Source organism: Bos indicus, chromosome 28, assembly GCF_029378745.1.
Source record: "Bos indicus isolate NIAB-ARS_2022 breed Sahiwal x Tharparkar chromosome 28, NIAB-ARS_B.indTharparkar_mat_pri_1.0, whole genome shotgun sequence".
In the NCBI taxonomy this organism is placed as follows: domain Eukaryota; kingdom Metazoa; phylum Chordata; class Mammalia; order Artiodactyla; family Bovidae; genus Bos; species Bos indicus.
The window spans coordinates 21,814,650-21,831,333 of record NC_091787.1 but is presented as its reverse complement, the minus strand read 5'-3'; the positions used below and the strand labels follow the sequence as shown (position 1 = coordinate 21,831,333).

At 39.1% G+C, this 16,684-nt stretch overlaps 1 pseudogene; it reads left to right on the top strand.

Annotated features, from left to right (window-relative positions):
- Positions 1-1,691: 1,691 nt before the first annotated feature.
- On the top strand, positions 1,692-14,513 carry LOC109553619 (AP-2 complex subunit mu pseudogene; annotated as a pseudogene).
- The last annotated feature ends 2,171 nt before the right edge of the window (positions 14,514-16,684 follow it).

Genomic DNA, 16,684 nt, shown 5'->3' with positions numbered 1-16,684 from the left:
TCTTCAACAAATATGAAAGGATTATCTCTAGACAAGAAACACAGAAAATGTTTATAAACTCAAACCCAAAACAACAAAGAAAATGGCAATGGGATCATGAAATTGAAAGTGAAAGTGAAGTCGCTCAGTCGTGTCTGATTCTTTGCGACCCCATGAACTGTAGCCTATCAGGCTCCTCTGTCCATGGGATTTTCCAGGCAATAGTACTGGAGTGGATTGCCATTTCCTTCTCCAGGGGATCTTCCCAAACCAGGGATTGAACCTGGGTCTCCCGCATTGTAGACAGACACTACCATCTGAGCCACCAGGGAATGGGGATCATACTTACCAATAATTACCTTAAATGTAAATGGGTTGAATGCCCAACCAAAAGAGAAAGACTGGCTGAATGGATACATAAACAAGACCCCTATATATGCTGTCTATGAGAGACCCACCTCAAACCAAGGGACACATACAGACTGAAAATGAAGGGCTGGAGAAAGATATTTCATGCCAATGGAGACCAAAAGAAAGCAGGAGTAGCAATGCTCATATAAGATAAAATAACCTTTGAAATAAAGGCTGTGAAAAGAGACAAAGAAGGACACTACATAATGAACAAAGGATCAATCCAACAAGAAGTTATAACAATTATAAATATATATGCACCCAACACAGGAGCACCTCAACACGTAAGGCAAATGCTAACAAGAATGAAAGGGCAAATTAACAGTAACACATAATAGTGGGAAACTTTAATACTCCACTCACACCTATGGATAGATCAACTAAACAGAAAATTAGCAAGGAAACACAAACTTTAAATGATACAATGTGCCAGTTAGACCTAATTGATATCTATAGGACATTTCACCCCCAAACAATGAAATTCACCTTCTTCTCTAGTGCACATGAAACATTCTCCAGGATAGATCACATCCTGGGCCATAAATCTAGCCTTGGTAAATTAAAAAAAAAAAAAAAAATTGAAATCTTCTCAAGCATCTTTTCTGATCACAATGCTGTCAGATTAGATGTCAACTACAGGGAAAAAAAGAAAGAAAGAAAAACAAATATATGGAGGCTAAACAACATGCTCCTGTATAACCAACAAATCACAGAAGAAATCAAAACATACATAGAAACAAATGAACATGAAAACACGATAACCTAAAACCTATGGAATTCAGTAAAAGCAGTGATAAAGGGAAGGTTCATATCAATACAAACTTACCACCAGAAACAAGAGAAAAATAAAATAAATAACCTAACTTTACACTTAAGCAACTAGAAAAAAGAACCTGAGGGTTAGAAGGAAAGAAATCATAAAAGTTAGATCAGAAATAATTGAAAAATAAAAAAAGGAGACTAAAACAAAAATCATCAAAACTAAAAGCTGGTTCTTTGAGAAGATAAAATAGACAAACTATTAGCCAGATTAATCAAGAAAAAAAAAGGAGCAGAATCAAATCAACAAATTAGAAATGCAAATGGAGAAATAACAACAGAGAACATATAAATAACAAGGATCATAAGTGACTACTATCAACAGCTATATACTAATAAAATGAACAACTTAGGAGAAATGGGTGAATTCTGCAAAAAGTATAACGTTCCAAAACTGATCCAGGAAGACATAGAAAATCTATACAGACCCATCACAAGCACAGAAATCAAAACTCTTCCAACAAACAAAAGCCCAGGACCAGATGGCTTCACAGGTGAATGCTACCAAAAATTTAGAAAGAGCTAAAACGTATCATATGCAACTGTTCCAGAAAATTGCAGAGGAAGGTAAACTCTCAAACTCATTCTATGAGGTGACCATCACTCTAATACCAAAACCAGAAAAAGATGCCACAGGAAAAGAAAACTGCAGGCCAATATCACTGATTAACATAGATGAAAAAATCCTCAACAAAATTATAGCAAACAGAATCCAACAACATATTAAAATGATCATACATTATGGCCAAATGGGCTTTATCCCAGGATGCAAGGATTCTTCAATATTCACAAATAAATCAATGTGATACACCACATTAACAAATTGAAAGATTAAAAAACCTATGATTATCTCAATACATGTAGAGAAAGCATTTGACAAAATTCAACACCCATTTACGAAAAAAACTCTCAGAAAGCAGGCATAGAAAGAACATACCTCAACATAATGAAAGCCATATATGATAAACCCACAGCAAACATTATCCTTAATGGTGAAAAATTGAAAGCATTTCCCCTAAAGTCAGGAACAGGACAAGGGTATCCACTATCACCACTACAGTTCAACATAGTTTTGGAAGTTTTAGCCACAGCAATCAGAGAAGAAAAAAGAAATAAATGTAGTCCAGATTGGAAAAGAAGTAAACACACACTGTTTGCTGATGACATGATCCTCTACATAGAAAACCCTAAATACACCACCAGAAAATTACTGCATTTAATCAATGAATACAGAAATCCCTTGTATTCCTATACACTAACAACGAGAAAACATAAAGAGAAATTAAGGAAACAATCCCACTCACCACTGCAATGAAAAGAATAAAATCAGTGAGTTTAGTCTCTCAGTTGTGTCCAAGTCTTTGCGACCCCATGGACTGAAGCACGCCAGGCCTCCCTGTCCATCACCAAATCCCAGAGTTCACCAAACTCATGTTCATCGAGCTGGTGATGCCATCCAGCCATCTAATCCTCTGTCGTCCCCTTCTCCTCCTGCCTGCAATCCCTCCCATCATCAGAGTCTTTTCCAATGAGTCAACTCTTCGCATGAGGTGGCCCAAGTATTGGAGTTTTAGCTTTAGCATCAGTCCTTCCAAAGAACACCCAGGACTGATTTCCTTGAGGATGGACTGGTTGGATCTCCCTGCAGTCCAAGGAACTCTCAAGAGTCTTCTCCAACACCACAGTTCAAAAGCATCAATTTTCGGCGATCAGCTTTCTTCACAGTCCAACTCTCATATCCATACATGACCACTGGAAAAACCATAACCTTGACTAGATGGACCTTTGTTGACAAAGTAATGTCACTGCTTTTGAATATGCTATCTAGGTTGAGTAACTTTCCTTCCAAGGAGTAAGCGTCTTTTAATTTCATGGCTGCAATCACCATCTGCAGTGATTTTGGCACCCCAAAAACAATAAATTCTGTCACTGTTTCCACTGTTTCCCAATCTATTTCCCATGAAGTAAAGGGACCAGATGCCATGATCTTCATTTTCTGAATGTTGAGCTTTAAGCCAACTTTTTCACTCTCCTCTTTCATTTTCATCAAGAGGCTTTTTAGTTCCTCTTCACCTTTTGCCATAAGGGTGGTGTCATCTGCATATCTGAGGTTATTGATATTTCTCCTGGTAATCTTGATTCCAGCTTGTGCTTCTTCCAGCCCAGCGTTTCTCGTGATGTATTCTGCATATAAGTTAAATAACCAGGGTGACAATATACAGCCTTGACGTATTCCTTTTCCTATTTGGAACCAGTCTGTTGTTCCACATCCAGTTCTAACTGCTGCTTCCTGACCTGCATATAGGTTTCTCAAGAAGCAGGTCAGGTGGTCTGGTAGTTCCATCTCTTTCAGAATTTTCCACAGTTTATTGTGATACACACAGTCAAAGGCTTTGGCATACTCAATAAAACATAAATAGATGTTTTTCTGGAATTCTCTTGCTTTTTTCATGGTCCAGCGGATGTTGGCAATTTGATTTCTGGTTCCTCTGCCTTTTCTAAAACCAGCTTGAAATCTGGAAGTTCACGGTTCATGTATTGCTGAAGCCTGGCTTGAAGAATGCTGAGCATTACTTTACTAGCATGTGAGATGAGTGCAATTGTGTGGTAGTTTGAACATTCTTTGGCATTGCCTTTCTTTGAGATTGGACTGAAAACTGACCTTTTCCAGTCCTGTGGCCACTGCTGAGTTTTCCAAATTTGCTGGCATATTGAGTGCAGCACTTTCACATCATCATCTTTTAACATTTGAAATAGCTCAACTGGAATTCCATCACTTCCACTAGCTTTGTTCATAGTGATGGTTTCTAAGGCCCACTTGACTTCACATTCCAGGATGTCTGGCTCTAAAGTGAGTGTGAGTTCACACTATCGTGATTATCTTGGTCGTGAAGATCTTCTTTGTACAGTTCTTCTGTGTATTCTTGCCACCTCTTCTTAATATTCTGCTTCTGTTAGGTCCATACCAATTCTGTCCTTTATCAAACCCATCTTTACATGAAATATTCCTTTGGTATCTCTAATTTTCTTGAAGAGATCTCTAGTCTCTCCCATTCTGTTGTTTTCCTCTATTTCTTTGCATTGATTGCTGAAGAAGGCTTTCTTATCTCTCCTTGCTATTCTTTGGAACTCTGCATTCAGATGCTTATATCTTTCCTTTTTTCCTTTGCTTTTCACTTCTCTCTTTTCACAGCTATTTGTAAGGCCTCCCCAGACAGCCATTTTGCTTTTTTGCATTTCTTTTCTATGGGAATGGTCTTGATCCCTGTCTCCTCTACAATGTCCCAAACCTCTGTCCATAGTTCATCAGGCACTCTATCTATCAGATCTAGGCCCTTAAATCTATTTCTCACTTCCACTGTATAATCATAAGGGATTGGATTTAGGACACCTGAATGGTCTAGTGGTTTTCCCTACTTTCTTCAATTTAAGTCTGATTTTGGCAATAAGGATTTCATGATCTGAGCCACGTCAGCTCCAGGTCTTGTTTTTTCTGACTGTATAGAGCTTCTCTATCTTTGGCTGCAAAGAATATAATCAATCTGATTTCAGTGTTGAACATCTGGTGATGTCCATGTGCTTAGTCTTCTCTTGGGTTGTTGGAAGAGGGTGTTTGCTATGACCAGTGCATTCTCTTGGCAAAACTCTATTAGCTTTTGTCCTGCTTCATTCCGTATTCCAAGGACAAATTTGCCTGTTACCCTAGATGTTTCATGACTTCCTACTTTTGCATTCCAGTCCCCTATAACGAAAAGGACATCTTTTTGGGGTGTTAGTTCTAAAAGGCCTTGTAGGTCTTCATAGAACTGTTCGACTTCAGCTTCTTCAGCATTACTGGTTGGGGCATAGACTTGGATTACTGTGATATTGAATGGTTTGCCTTGGGAATGAACAGAGATCATTCTGTTGTTTTTGAGATTGCATCCAAGTACTGCATTTCGGACTCTTCTGTTGACCATGATGGCTCCTCCATTTCTTCTAAAGGACTCCTGCCCACAATCATAGATATAATGGTCATCAGAGTTAAATTCACCCATTCCAGTCCATTTTAGTTCTCTGACTGCTAGAAAGTCGATGTTCACTCTTGCCATCTCCTGTTTGACTACTTCTAATTTAGCTTGATTCATGGACCTAACATTCCAGGTTCCTATGCAATGTTGCTCTTTACAGCATTGGACCTTGCTTTTATCACCAGTCACATCCACAACTGGGTATTGTTTTTGCTTTGGCTCCACCCCTTCATTCTTTTTGGAATTATTTCTCCACTGATCTCCATAGCATACTGAGCATCTACTGACCTGGGGAGTTCCTCTTTCAGTATCCTATCATTTTGACTTTTTATACTGTTCATGGGGTTCTCAAGGCAAGAATACTGAAGTGGTTTGCCATTCCCTTCTCCAGTGGACCACATTCTGTCAGACCTCTCCACTATAACCCGCCCATCTTGGGTGGCCCCACACGGCATGGCTTAGTTTCATTGAGTTAGACAAGGTTGTGGTCTGTGTGATTAGATTGACTAGTTTTCTGTGATTATGGTTTGTGTGTCTGCCCTCTGATGCCTCTCGCAACACCTGCCATCTTACTTGGGTTTCTCTTACCCTGGACGTGGGGTATTTCTTCAGGGCTGCTGCAGCAAAGCGCAGCCACTGCTCCTTACCTTGGACGAGGGGTATCTCCTCACAGCCACCCCTTCTGACCTTGAACTGGAGTAACTACTCTCGGCCCTTCTGTGCCCATGTAGCCACCACTCTTGGACATAGGGTGCTCCTCTCAAAAGCATAAAATACTTAGAAATAAATCTACCTAAAGAAACAGAAAACTATACAGAAAACTATAAAACAGTGATGAAGAAAATCAAAGATGATACAAGTAGATGGAGAAATATAGCATTTTCATGGATCAGAAGAATCAATATAGTGAAAATGAGCATACTACCTGAAGCAAACTATGGATTCAATGCAATCCCTATCAAGCTACCAATGGGATTTTTCACAGAACTAGAACAATTAATTTCACAATTTGTATGGAAATACAAAAAAAAAACTCAAAAAGCCAAAGCAATCTTGAGAGAGAAGAATGGAATTGGAGGAATCTACCTGCTTGAATTCAGATCATACTACAAAGCAAGTGATCAAAACAGTATGGTACTGGCACAAAGACAGAAATGTAGATCAATGAAACAAAGTAGAAAGCCCAGAGATAAATCCACACACCAATGGACACCTTATCTTTGACAAAGGAGGCAAAAATAAACAGTGGAGAAAAGACAGTCTCTTTAACAAGTGGTACTGGGAAAACTGGTCAACCACTTGTAAAAGAATGAAACTAGAACACTTTCTAACACCATTCAAAAAAATAAACGCAAAATGGATTACAGATCTAAATGGAAGACCAGAAACTATAAAACTCCTAGAGGAAAATATAGGCAAAACCCTCTCTGACATACATCACAGCAGGATCCTCTATGATACACCTCCCAGAGTAATGGAAATAAAAGCAAAATAAACAAATAGGCCCTAATTAAACTTAAAAGCTTTAGCACAATGAAGGAAACTATAACCAAGGTGTAAAGACAGCTTTAAGAATGGGAGAGAATAATAGCAAATGAAGCAACTGACAAAGACTTAATCTCAAAAATATACAAGCAGCTCACACAGATAAATACCAGAAAAATAAACAATGCAATCAAAAAACGGGCCAAAGAATTAAACAGACATTTCTCCAAAGAAGACATACAGATGACTAGCAAATGTAAGAAAAGATGCTCAACATCACTCATTATCAGAGAAATGGAAATTAAAACCACAATAAGGAATCATCTTATGCCAGTAAGAATGGCTGCTATCAAAAAGTCTACAAAAGTAAATGCTGGAAAGGGTGTGGAGAAAAAGAATAGAGAACTCTAGAACATTTCAGGCAAAGATGGACACAATAAAGGAAAGAATAGGTATGGACCTAACAGAAGCAGAAGATATTAAGAAGAGGTGGCAAGAATACACAGAAGAACTACACAAAAAAGATCTTCATGACCCAGATATTCATGATGGTGTGATTACTCACCTAGAGTCAGACATATTGGTTTGAGAAGTCAAGTGGGCCTTAGGAAGCATTACTAGGAACAAAGCTAGTGGAGGTGATAGAATTCCAGTTGAGCTATTTCAAATGTTAAAAGATGATGCTGTGAAAGTGCTGCACTCAATATGCCAGCAAATCTGGAAAACTCAGCAGTGGCCACAGGACTGGAAAAGGTCAGTTTTCATTCCAATCTCAAAGAAAGGTGAGGCCAAAGAATGCTCAAACTACCACACACTTGCACTCATCTCACACGCTAGTAAAGTACTGCTCAACATTCTCCAAGCCAGGCTTCAGCAATATATGAACCATGAACTTCCAGATGTTCAAGCTGGTTTTAGCAAAGGCAGAGAAACTGGAGATCAAATTGCCAACATCTGCTGGATCATCGAAAAAGCAAGAGAGTTCCAGAAAAACATCTATTTCTGCTTTATTGCCTAAGCCAAAGCCTTTGACTGTGGATCACAATAAACTGTGGAAAATTCTGAAAGAGATGGGAATACCAGACCACCTGACCTGCTTCTTGAGAAACCTATATGCAGGTCAGGAAGCAGCAGTTAGAACTGGACATGGAACAACAGACTGGTTCCAAATAGGAAAAGGAATATGTCAAGGCTGTATATTATCATCCTGCTTATTTAACTTACATGCAGAGTACATCATGAGAAACGCTGGGCTGGAAGAAGCACAAGCTGGAATCAAGATTACCAGGAGAAATATCAATAACCTCAGATATGCAGATGACACCACCCTTATGGCAGAAAGTGAAGAGGAACTAAGGAGAGTGAAAAAGTTGGCTTAAAGCTCAACATTCAGAAAACTAAGATCATGGCATCTGGTCCCTTCACTTCAAGGGAAATAGAGGGGGAAACAATGGAAACAGTGTCAAACTTTATTTTTTGGGGTTCCAAAATCACTGCAGATGGTGATTTCAGTCATGAAATTAAAAGATGCTTACTCCTTGGAAGAAAAGTTATGACCTACCTCGATAGCATATTGAAAAGCAGAGACATTACTTTGCCAACAAAGGTCTGTCTAGTCAAGGCTATGGTTTTTCCAGTGGTCATGTACGGATGTGAGAGTTGGACGCCAAAGTTGAGAAAGAAAGTTGAGCACCAAAAAATTGTTGTTTTTGAACTGTGGTGTTGGAGAAGACTCTTGAGAGTCTCTTGGACTGCAAGGAGGTCCAACAAGTCTATCCTAAAGGAGATCAGTCCTGGGTGTTCATTGGAAGGACTGATACTGAAGCTGAAACTCCAGTACTTTGGCCACCTCATGTGAAGAGTTGACTCATTGGAAAAGATTCTGATGCTGGGAGGGATTGGGGGCAGGAGGAGAAGGCGACGACAGAGGATGAGATGGCGGGATGGCATCACTGACTCGATGGACATGAGTCTGAGTGAACTCCGGGATTTGGTGATGGACAGGGAGGCCTGGCGTGTTGCGATTCATGAGGTGGCAAAGAGTCAGACACGACTGAGCAACTGAACTGAGCTGAACTGATAACAATTATATGCTTTCCAATAGCTTGTGATTTTGGAATATTGTGGAAGCAATATTGTTTCCTTACTTCCACTGCAAATAAGATTAAAAATGTCCCTATTCAATAATTCAATTGAATGCAATACTTTTACCTGTTGTTTTAGCTATCATTAAATTTCCCACATATTCTAAACTTGAGTTTCTGAAAGATAAAGGAATTCACCTTGCTGATACTTCTTCAATGACTGTTGGCCTTAAAAGGGTCAAAAGCAGTCAAACCTCTGTCATGGTCCAAAGGCAGAGTTCCCCAAATGATGATTTAGACACTGCCTGGAGAGACCCAACAACTAGACTTAGGGGAGAAAAAAGAACAAGATTAGAAATTCAAAACCTATTGGTTTGATAAAAAGAGAAAGTTCTGACTTGGACCTAATAACAAAACAAAAAATACTAGTGAGGAATCTAAAACTCCCTCTACTCACAACTGTATACACATTTAACCATTAGTTTTCTAATAAAATAATAGTCTTTATAAATCAATATTGATGGGAAAACATTTACAAAGCTGAAAAATAGTGCCTATTTCCCTTGCCCCCTTGTCCTAAGTCCAACGCAGGGAAGACTATTTGTACTGCTCCTGGACATTTTAAACTGTCTAATGGACATTTTAAGGTTTGATAAATGGAATTTGGATAATTCCCTCCATCCAATGGACATCCTGCATATTTTCACAGTGGACAGAAGCCTTTCCTTACAGATAAGCTTTATTGCCTCTTGTGACTAAAATCCTTTCAGAAAAAAGAAATTATTTCTATCTGAAAAACTTTATTCAAATTTCATTGTGGTAAAGAAAACCATTTTACTGGTCAGGCATTTCAACAGATCTGTACTGTTTAGCTGGTTTTCAAGCTTTCACTGTGCTTACCACATTCAACCCTCTGATTCAATTAAACACACTAACTGCATGAAGACTCAACTGGCAAACTTGTTGCAGTGTGCCAAATACTTTAGCCAAAACCATAGGTATTTCTGAATCTCAGACCCCCTTTTGCAATTTATAAACTCTCAATCTTTGATGTAGTCACAGGTGCCCAATGCTTTTGCAATGTTGTGTCTCCTAAAAATAACAATTTTTGGTGGAACAATCTTTTCACTGTGAGCCTTTGGACACATAATACCTTAAATGTCATATCTTGTCAACTGGAGATCTTGTATATTTTACAAGAAACCTCTAGAAGAACTCTCTTCAATATTGTTGGAAGGATCCCTATCAGGTACTACTAACTAATCATTGTGCTGCCAAACTCCAAGGAATAGATTCTTGGATTCACATGACACTTTTAAAGAAGGTTTTAAACACTGAGTGGACCTGAATATTATCTGGTGACATAAAAGTAAAGACTTGCCAGAACTGAAGCAGATAACTTCTGATAAGACAGCTTTCCCAAGATACCCAGAACAGATCTGCTGGACCTCTTGTCAGACTTTTGATGATGGCATATTACTTCAGATGATCTCCAGTGACTAGCATCTTGGTAACATATTGACATAAAAAGTGCCTGAGGTTTTTTCTTCCTCCCTCTCTTTGTTGCTCAAATGTGACCTTAGTAGGTGTCCAATCATTGCACTTACCTTCAAACATGAGACAGTACAATCAAGAAGGATTATTCCTGATATTAAGAAACAAAAGGCCTCTGAAACTAGAAAACCTGACTGCTTATTGGTGATAATTTTGGAGAAAGATCTTGATCACAAAGAGGAAATATAGAACATAAATAAACAGAAACCAAAACTTAATAGAGATGGGAAACCAGAATAGGGAGCTCTCATGTGCTTTAATGATTACAGAGCTCAACAAAAAGAAAAAAATACCCGTCTTTCCTGGTAAGGATTCTGTCAGTGCAAAGCCTTGGACTCTTCAATATAACTCCCAACTTCTTTTTATTCTCAATTAAAGAGTTCTCTTTCCCTTTCCTATGGGGACTTGCATGAGGCTTGCCATGGTTGTAGACACTTAGTTACAATTCTCTATTGTTATGAAGACTCTTGAGAGTCCCTTGGACTGCAAGGAGATCCAATTGGTCCATCTTAAAGGAAATCAGCCCTGAATAATCATTGGAAGGACTGATGTTGAAGCTGAAACTCCAATACTTTGGCCACATGATGCAAAGAACTGACTCAATTGAAAATACCCTGATGCTGGCAAAGGTTGAAGGCAGGAGAAGAAGGGGACAGGATGACAGAGGATGAAATGGTTGTATAGCATCACCGACTCAATGGACATGAGTTTGAGTAGGCTCTGGGAGTTGGTGATGGACAGGGAGGCCTGGCGTGCTGCAGTCCATGGGGTCCCTAAGAGTCGGACACAACTGAGTGACTGAACTGACTGACTGATCTCAAAGATCTTCCCAGGTGGCACTAGTGGTAAATAACTCACCTGCCAATGCAGGAGACAAGCGACATGTGTTGGATCCCTGGGTTGTGAAGATCCCCTGGAGGAGTGCGTGGGAACCCACTCCAGAATCCAATGGACAGAGGAGCCTGGAGGGCTTCAGTTCATGGGGTTGCAAAGAGTCAGACACAACTGCAGTGATAGCATGCACTGATCTCAAGAAGCCTAATCTTTTCTGAGGAAATATCTAACAGTCTATTTGTTTCAAGTCAACAATGAAGTTCATGTTTCTTACTTTGCTGTAAGTGATAAAGACCTTTGTCTCTGATCTGTGAGCTTTATGTCTTCTGCCAGCCCCCAGGAAACTGGCAGGCTAAATTGTTAACATGTAAGTAAGACAAACTCACCAAACTTTTTATCTCTTGACACTATTCACATTAGGTTCTCTTAGGAGTCCATGGAAAGGGTGCAATTAATTGCAGTAAGAGAGCTAGAGTTCATAGAACTAATCTGATTAGAGGCTGTGGGTGACCAACACAAGCTATCTGTTGTTAAATTAAAGCAACCCAGTTAATCACATACGTCACTCATTGGAAGAAATAGATGGCATTTTATGTGTTCAGCTTATAAATTTAAAAAAAAAATTAAGAAAGACTAGGACAGACAGAGACTGAGTTTCATCTGAAGGCTTTCCTTAAGTATTTTAGTTTGTTGGAATGCATTTAAATTTTGAAGATAAACGGCATTTTATTTCTCTCAACTTTTTGATTATTCCCTGAAAAATGTGTCATTATGTGTTTTTTTTTTTCATTATGTGTTTTAAATTTTGGTTTCTGCTGGTTGTTTAAATGAAAATATTTACAAATAAAGTTTGCAACTTCTTTGCATTTTTGTAAGATATAATGTAAATTTAATAAAGTATTAGGACTAAGATTTACTAGTTTTGACAATTGGAGGCACCCATTTAACCACTACCTAAATAAAGATAAAGAATCATGTTGTATTATGTAGTAACCAGCCATGAGCTACACGTAGCTACTTAGTCTTCAATTCAAATTAATTATAGTTAAATCAAATTGACAATTCATTTTCTTAATCACACTAACCACATTTCAACTTAATAGCTGTATGTCAACATTCAAGATATTGGACATATTGAACAGAACATATTTGGAACACTGCAGAAAATAATAACAATGTCCTCTCTATTTTTTAAACATTTAAAACATCTTTTAGCTATGCCATGTGGTTAGCAAGATCTTAGTTCCCGGACTAGGAATCAAATTCACACCCCCTGTTGAGGAAGGATGATGTCCTAAATACTGGACCACCAGTATTAGAAAGTGCCTTCTTTTATTTATAATAATCTTGAAATTCATCCACATTATTGTGTGCATTTGTAGTCTTTTCCCTTTTATTGCTGTATAGTATTCCATTTAATAGTTTTAGTACAATTTAATGATTCTTCTATTCATTAATGTTATTGTTTACATTTTCAAGTATTATGAATAGGCTTCCAGGACATCTTGCACAGTTCTTGTTGTGGATATATGTTTGTTTCATATGTCCTGAAAAATACCCTGGGGTAGAACTGCTTAATCATGGGTTAGGCAAAAGTTTATCTTCATAAGAAACTGCCACGTGAAAAAAAATGTATAATAATATTATTTAGTAATGACCTACTAGATCAGACTGACTAGAATTGGGGGCAAGACTGACAAAACAAAATATTGGCAAGGGCGTATAGTAGGTGGAAATCTCATATATTTCAGGTTTGAGGGTGAAATGGTACAGTTTATTTCTATAACGATATATTTTTGTGGTCTTAATATCCATTTACTCTTGACTGAAGATGTTGAGCATATTTTTATGTATTTAGTGGGCACTCTTACATTTTCTTTTATGAAGTGTCTGTAGAATTCTTTTGCACACTTTGGCTACCCACAGAACTCGGAGACAGGTGCACTGAAACCTTCATCACCCAGCAGGGGATCAAAAGCCAGCATCAGACAAAAGAGCAGTCTCAGATCACCAGCCAGGTGACTGGGCAGATTGGCTGGCGGCGGGAGGGCATCAAGTATCGCCGGAATGAGCTCTTCCTGGATGTGCTGGAGAGTGTGAACCTCCTCATGTCCCCGCAAGGGCAGGTCCTGAGCGCCCATGTGTCAGGCCGGGTAGTGATGAAGAGCTATCTGAGTGGCATGCCTGAGTGCAAGTTTGGAATGAATGACAAGATCGTCATTGAGAAGCAAGGCAAAGGCACAGCTGATGAAACAAGCAAGAGCGGGAAGCAATCAATTGCCATTGATGACTGCACCTTCCACCAGTGTGTGCGACTCAGCAAGTTTGATTCTGAACGCAGCATCAGCTTTATCCCACCAGATGGAGAATTTGAACTCATGAGGTATTGCACCACCAAGGACATCATCCTTCCTTTTCGAGTGATCCCACTAGTTCGGGAAGTGGGACGCACCAAGCTGGAGGTCAAGGTGGTCATTAAGTCCAACTTCAAACCCTCACTACTGGCTCAGAAGATTGAGGTGCGGATCCCAACCCCACTGAACACTAGTGGGGTGCAGGTAATCTGCATGAGGGGGAAGGCCAAGTATAAGGCCAGTGAGAACGCCATCGTGTGGAAGATCAAGCGCATGGCAGGCATGAAGGAATCGCAAATCAGCGCTGAAATTGAGCTGCTGCCCACCAACGACAAGAAGAAATGGGCTCGACCCCCCATTTCAATGAACTTTGAGGTGCCATTCGCACCTTCTGGTCTCAAGGTGCGCTACTTGAAGGTGTGTGAACCGAAGCTGAACTACAGCGACCACGATGTCATCAAATGGGTGCGCTACATTGGCCGCAGCGGCATTTATGAGACCCGCTGCTAGCTGCCTGGTGGCCGCTAGCCCACCTCCCCACCCGCCCTCTTCCACAGGTCTGGGTGCCCTTGGCCACCACACATCAGTGTCTCCTCCCTCCTGCTTTGCTGCCTGCCCTTTGCACTAGCCCCCGAGTCTAGGTCTGGACCAACCACATTGCAAGTGGGACTGGTGGAGCAGTCCCTGGGCTCCCTGAACGGGGTGGTTTCAGAGGCGCCTGCTCCACCATCCATCTGCCTGTCCTAGCCCACTGCCAGGCTCTTGAGTTCTGTGACCAAAGCCAAGTGGGCTCCTTCTCCTCCCCTCTCCTATGGCCACATCTCTGGAGTGGGAGGGTTGGCTGCCCCTCACCTCGGAGTTCCCCCAAAGGCCAGTAACGGATCCCCAGCCCTCAATTCCTACTCTGCTTTGGGATAGTGTGAGCTTCATTTTGTACACGTGTGACTTCGTCCAGTTATAAACCTAATAAACTCTGTAGAACGGGAAAAAAAAAAAAAAAAAAGAATTCTTTTGCACACTCAGGACAATCAGTTATTTACCTTTTAATTATTAATTTGTATGAGTACTTTATATATTCTAAATAGGCTTTCTTCAGATATTTCATACATTTTTTTCCAGGATTTGGATTTTAATTCACATAAATGATTTTGACTAATTTTCAAGTTAGCTATAGGAAAGTGTGGAGCCCAAACTTAGAAAGTCATTTTTTGTTTTTTGCTTTAAAAAAAAAAAAAAAGTCAAAATGCATTAGAAGGAATACTAACCCAACAAAAGAGGTATCAAAAGAGGTATCGGAGCCAAGAAAAGTCAACTGGGGCTCCTTTGTATCAGAAGCTTAAAAACCATAGAGGAGAACATGAAGGCAAAATCACTTCAAAGACTGTATTTATTAAAAGTTTTGATTTCTTAAATGTTTCTTTAATGTTTCTAAAATTTTCTTAGAAACAAAACCATACTTCATACAATGGAAAGGTAAGATTCAATAGCCATTGTAATTTTTTGCATTAAAAATTAACTTTTCATTTTTCATATTTAAAATTATGTAATGAGCACCATATTTAAGATGCCTGGATTTTAGCATATAAAACAGAGCTAATAGGCAATTGGATATGTACTCCTAGTACAATTATGCTTTTTTAAAAGCTTTATGTCTTTGGTTCCAATGATTTATGTATAGAACATTTAATTAAGAAAGTTACCAATGTATTTTTAAATAAAAGTTTTTGGTTTATTTTCTGAGTACCCTGTAAAGGCAGGATTTCAAATTTACAAACAGTATTGAGTGACAGTCGCTTAGTCGTGTCCGACTCTTTGCAACCTCATGGACTGTCCATGGAATTCTCTAGGCCAGAATACTGGAGTGAGTAGCCTCTCCCTTCTCCAGGGGATCTTCACAACCCAGGGATGGAACCCAGGTCTCCCACATTGCAGGCAGATTCTTTACCAGCTGAGCCACAAAGGAAGCCCAAGAATACTGGAGTGGATAGCCTATCCCTTCTCCAGCGGATCATCCAGACCCAGGAATCGAACCTGGGTCTCCTCCACTGCAGGTGGATTCTTTACCAACTGAGCTATCAGGGAAACCCGGATTGCTTGCTTAAAAAAAATAAATAAATAAAAGAAGAAGAAGAAAACATCAGTCTCACTAAAGCAGAAATGTCAAATACGATCTACCTTTGGGACTGAATTTTACTCTGTTGCAATGAGGCCCTCTGATGTATATTTTGATTTCAGTTTTGAAACTATGAAGAGTAAAGTTACATTTACAAAAAAATGCTAGACTTCTGGTTTGGGGTTATACAATAGATCTCAGGAATATCAAGAGCTTTATAACTATTCTCTCTGGAAATTTCAAAGCCTAATTGCGTCAGGAATGAGTTTCCTTTCTCTAGAGGTATTCAAGCAGAAACTGCAATGCCACAACTCCTGAACCTTTTGGAAGACACCAATCAGTAAGGAAGCCAGTTAACTTAGATGCCCTCTTAGGTCACTTGAAAACTTTAGTGTCTATAATTCTATCAATTTTCCCCTATTTCAACATCTAAACAACATTTTATCAGAGTTACAGGTGGTCTAACATGATTTCTTTGTCTATGTTATTTTTGGAACAAGATGGGGATTTATTATATATACATCCACATTAAAATGAAGAGGAGACATGAGTAATTAGTTAGTTTCTCTATTTACTGTGAATTATCTAACTGTCTGAGGCTAAAATACTTCTTTGAAAGTGACTGCATGTTTTTCAAGAGTATAGTTTTCAAGTTAAATTAAGCAACTAACTGAGTTGAGAGCAATTAAACATTTAAAGAAAGCCTTTAGATCTTTATACTTTTTCACAGCACTTGTACCCCTAATATGCTCAGTTAATGAATTAATTACAAGACCTTTGAGTTTTGAAATTTCCAAAGATTTCTAAGTTTTCTCAGGAACTATTTCTCAGAAAGAAAAGGCTTCTGAGAAGGCAAATGGGGAGGTCTGACTGAGTTGAAGCTCAGGATAAAAGCATCCAAAAGAAACAGAAAAGGAGAGACAAGTTTAACTGGTTTTTAATAGGGTTGCTGAGGTAGATTTAAGCTTGAAATCTTATGAAGCCTTCTGTTTTCCCAGTTACCAGTTAGTACAAGATATTTTATAGGTAACTCATCTACAA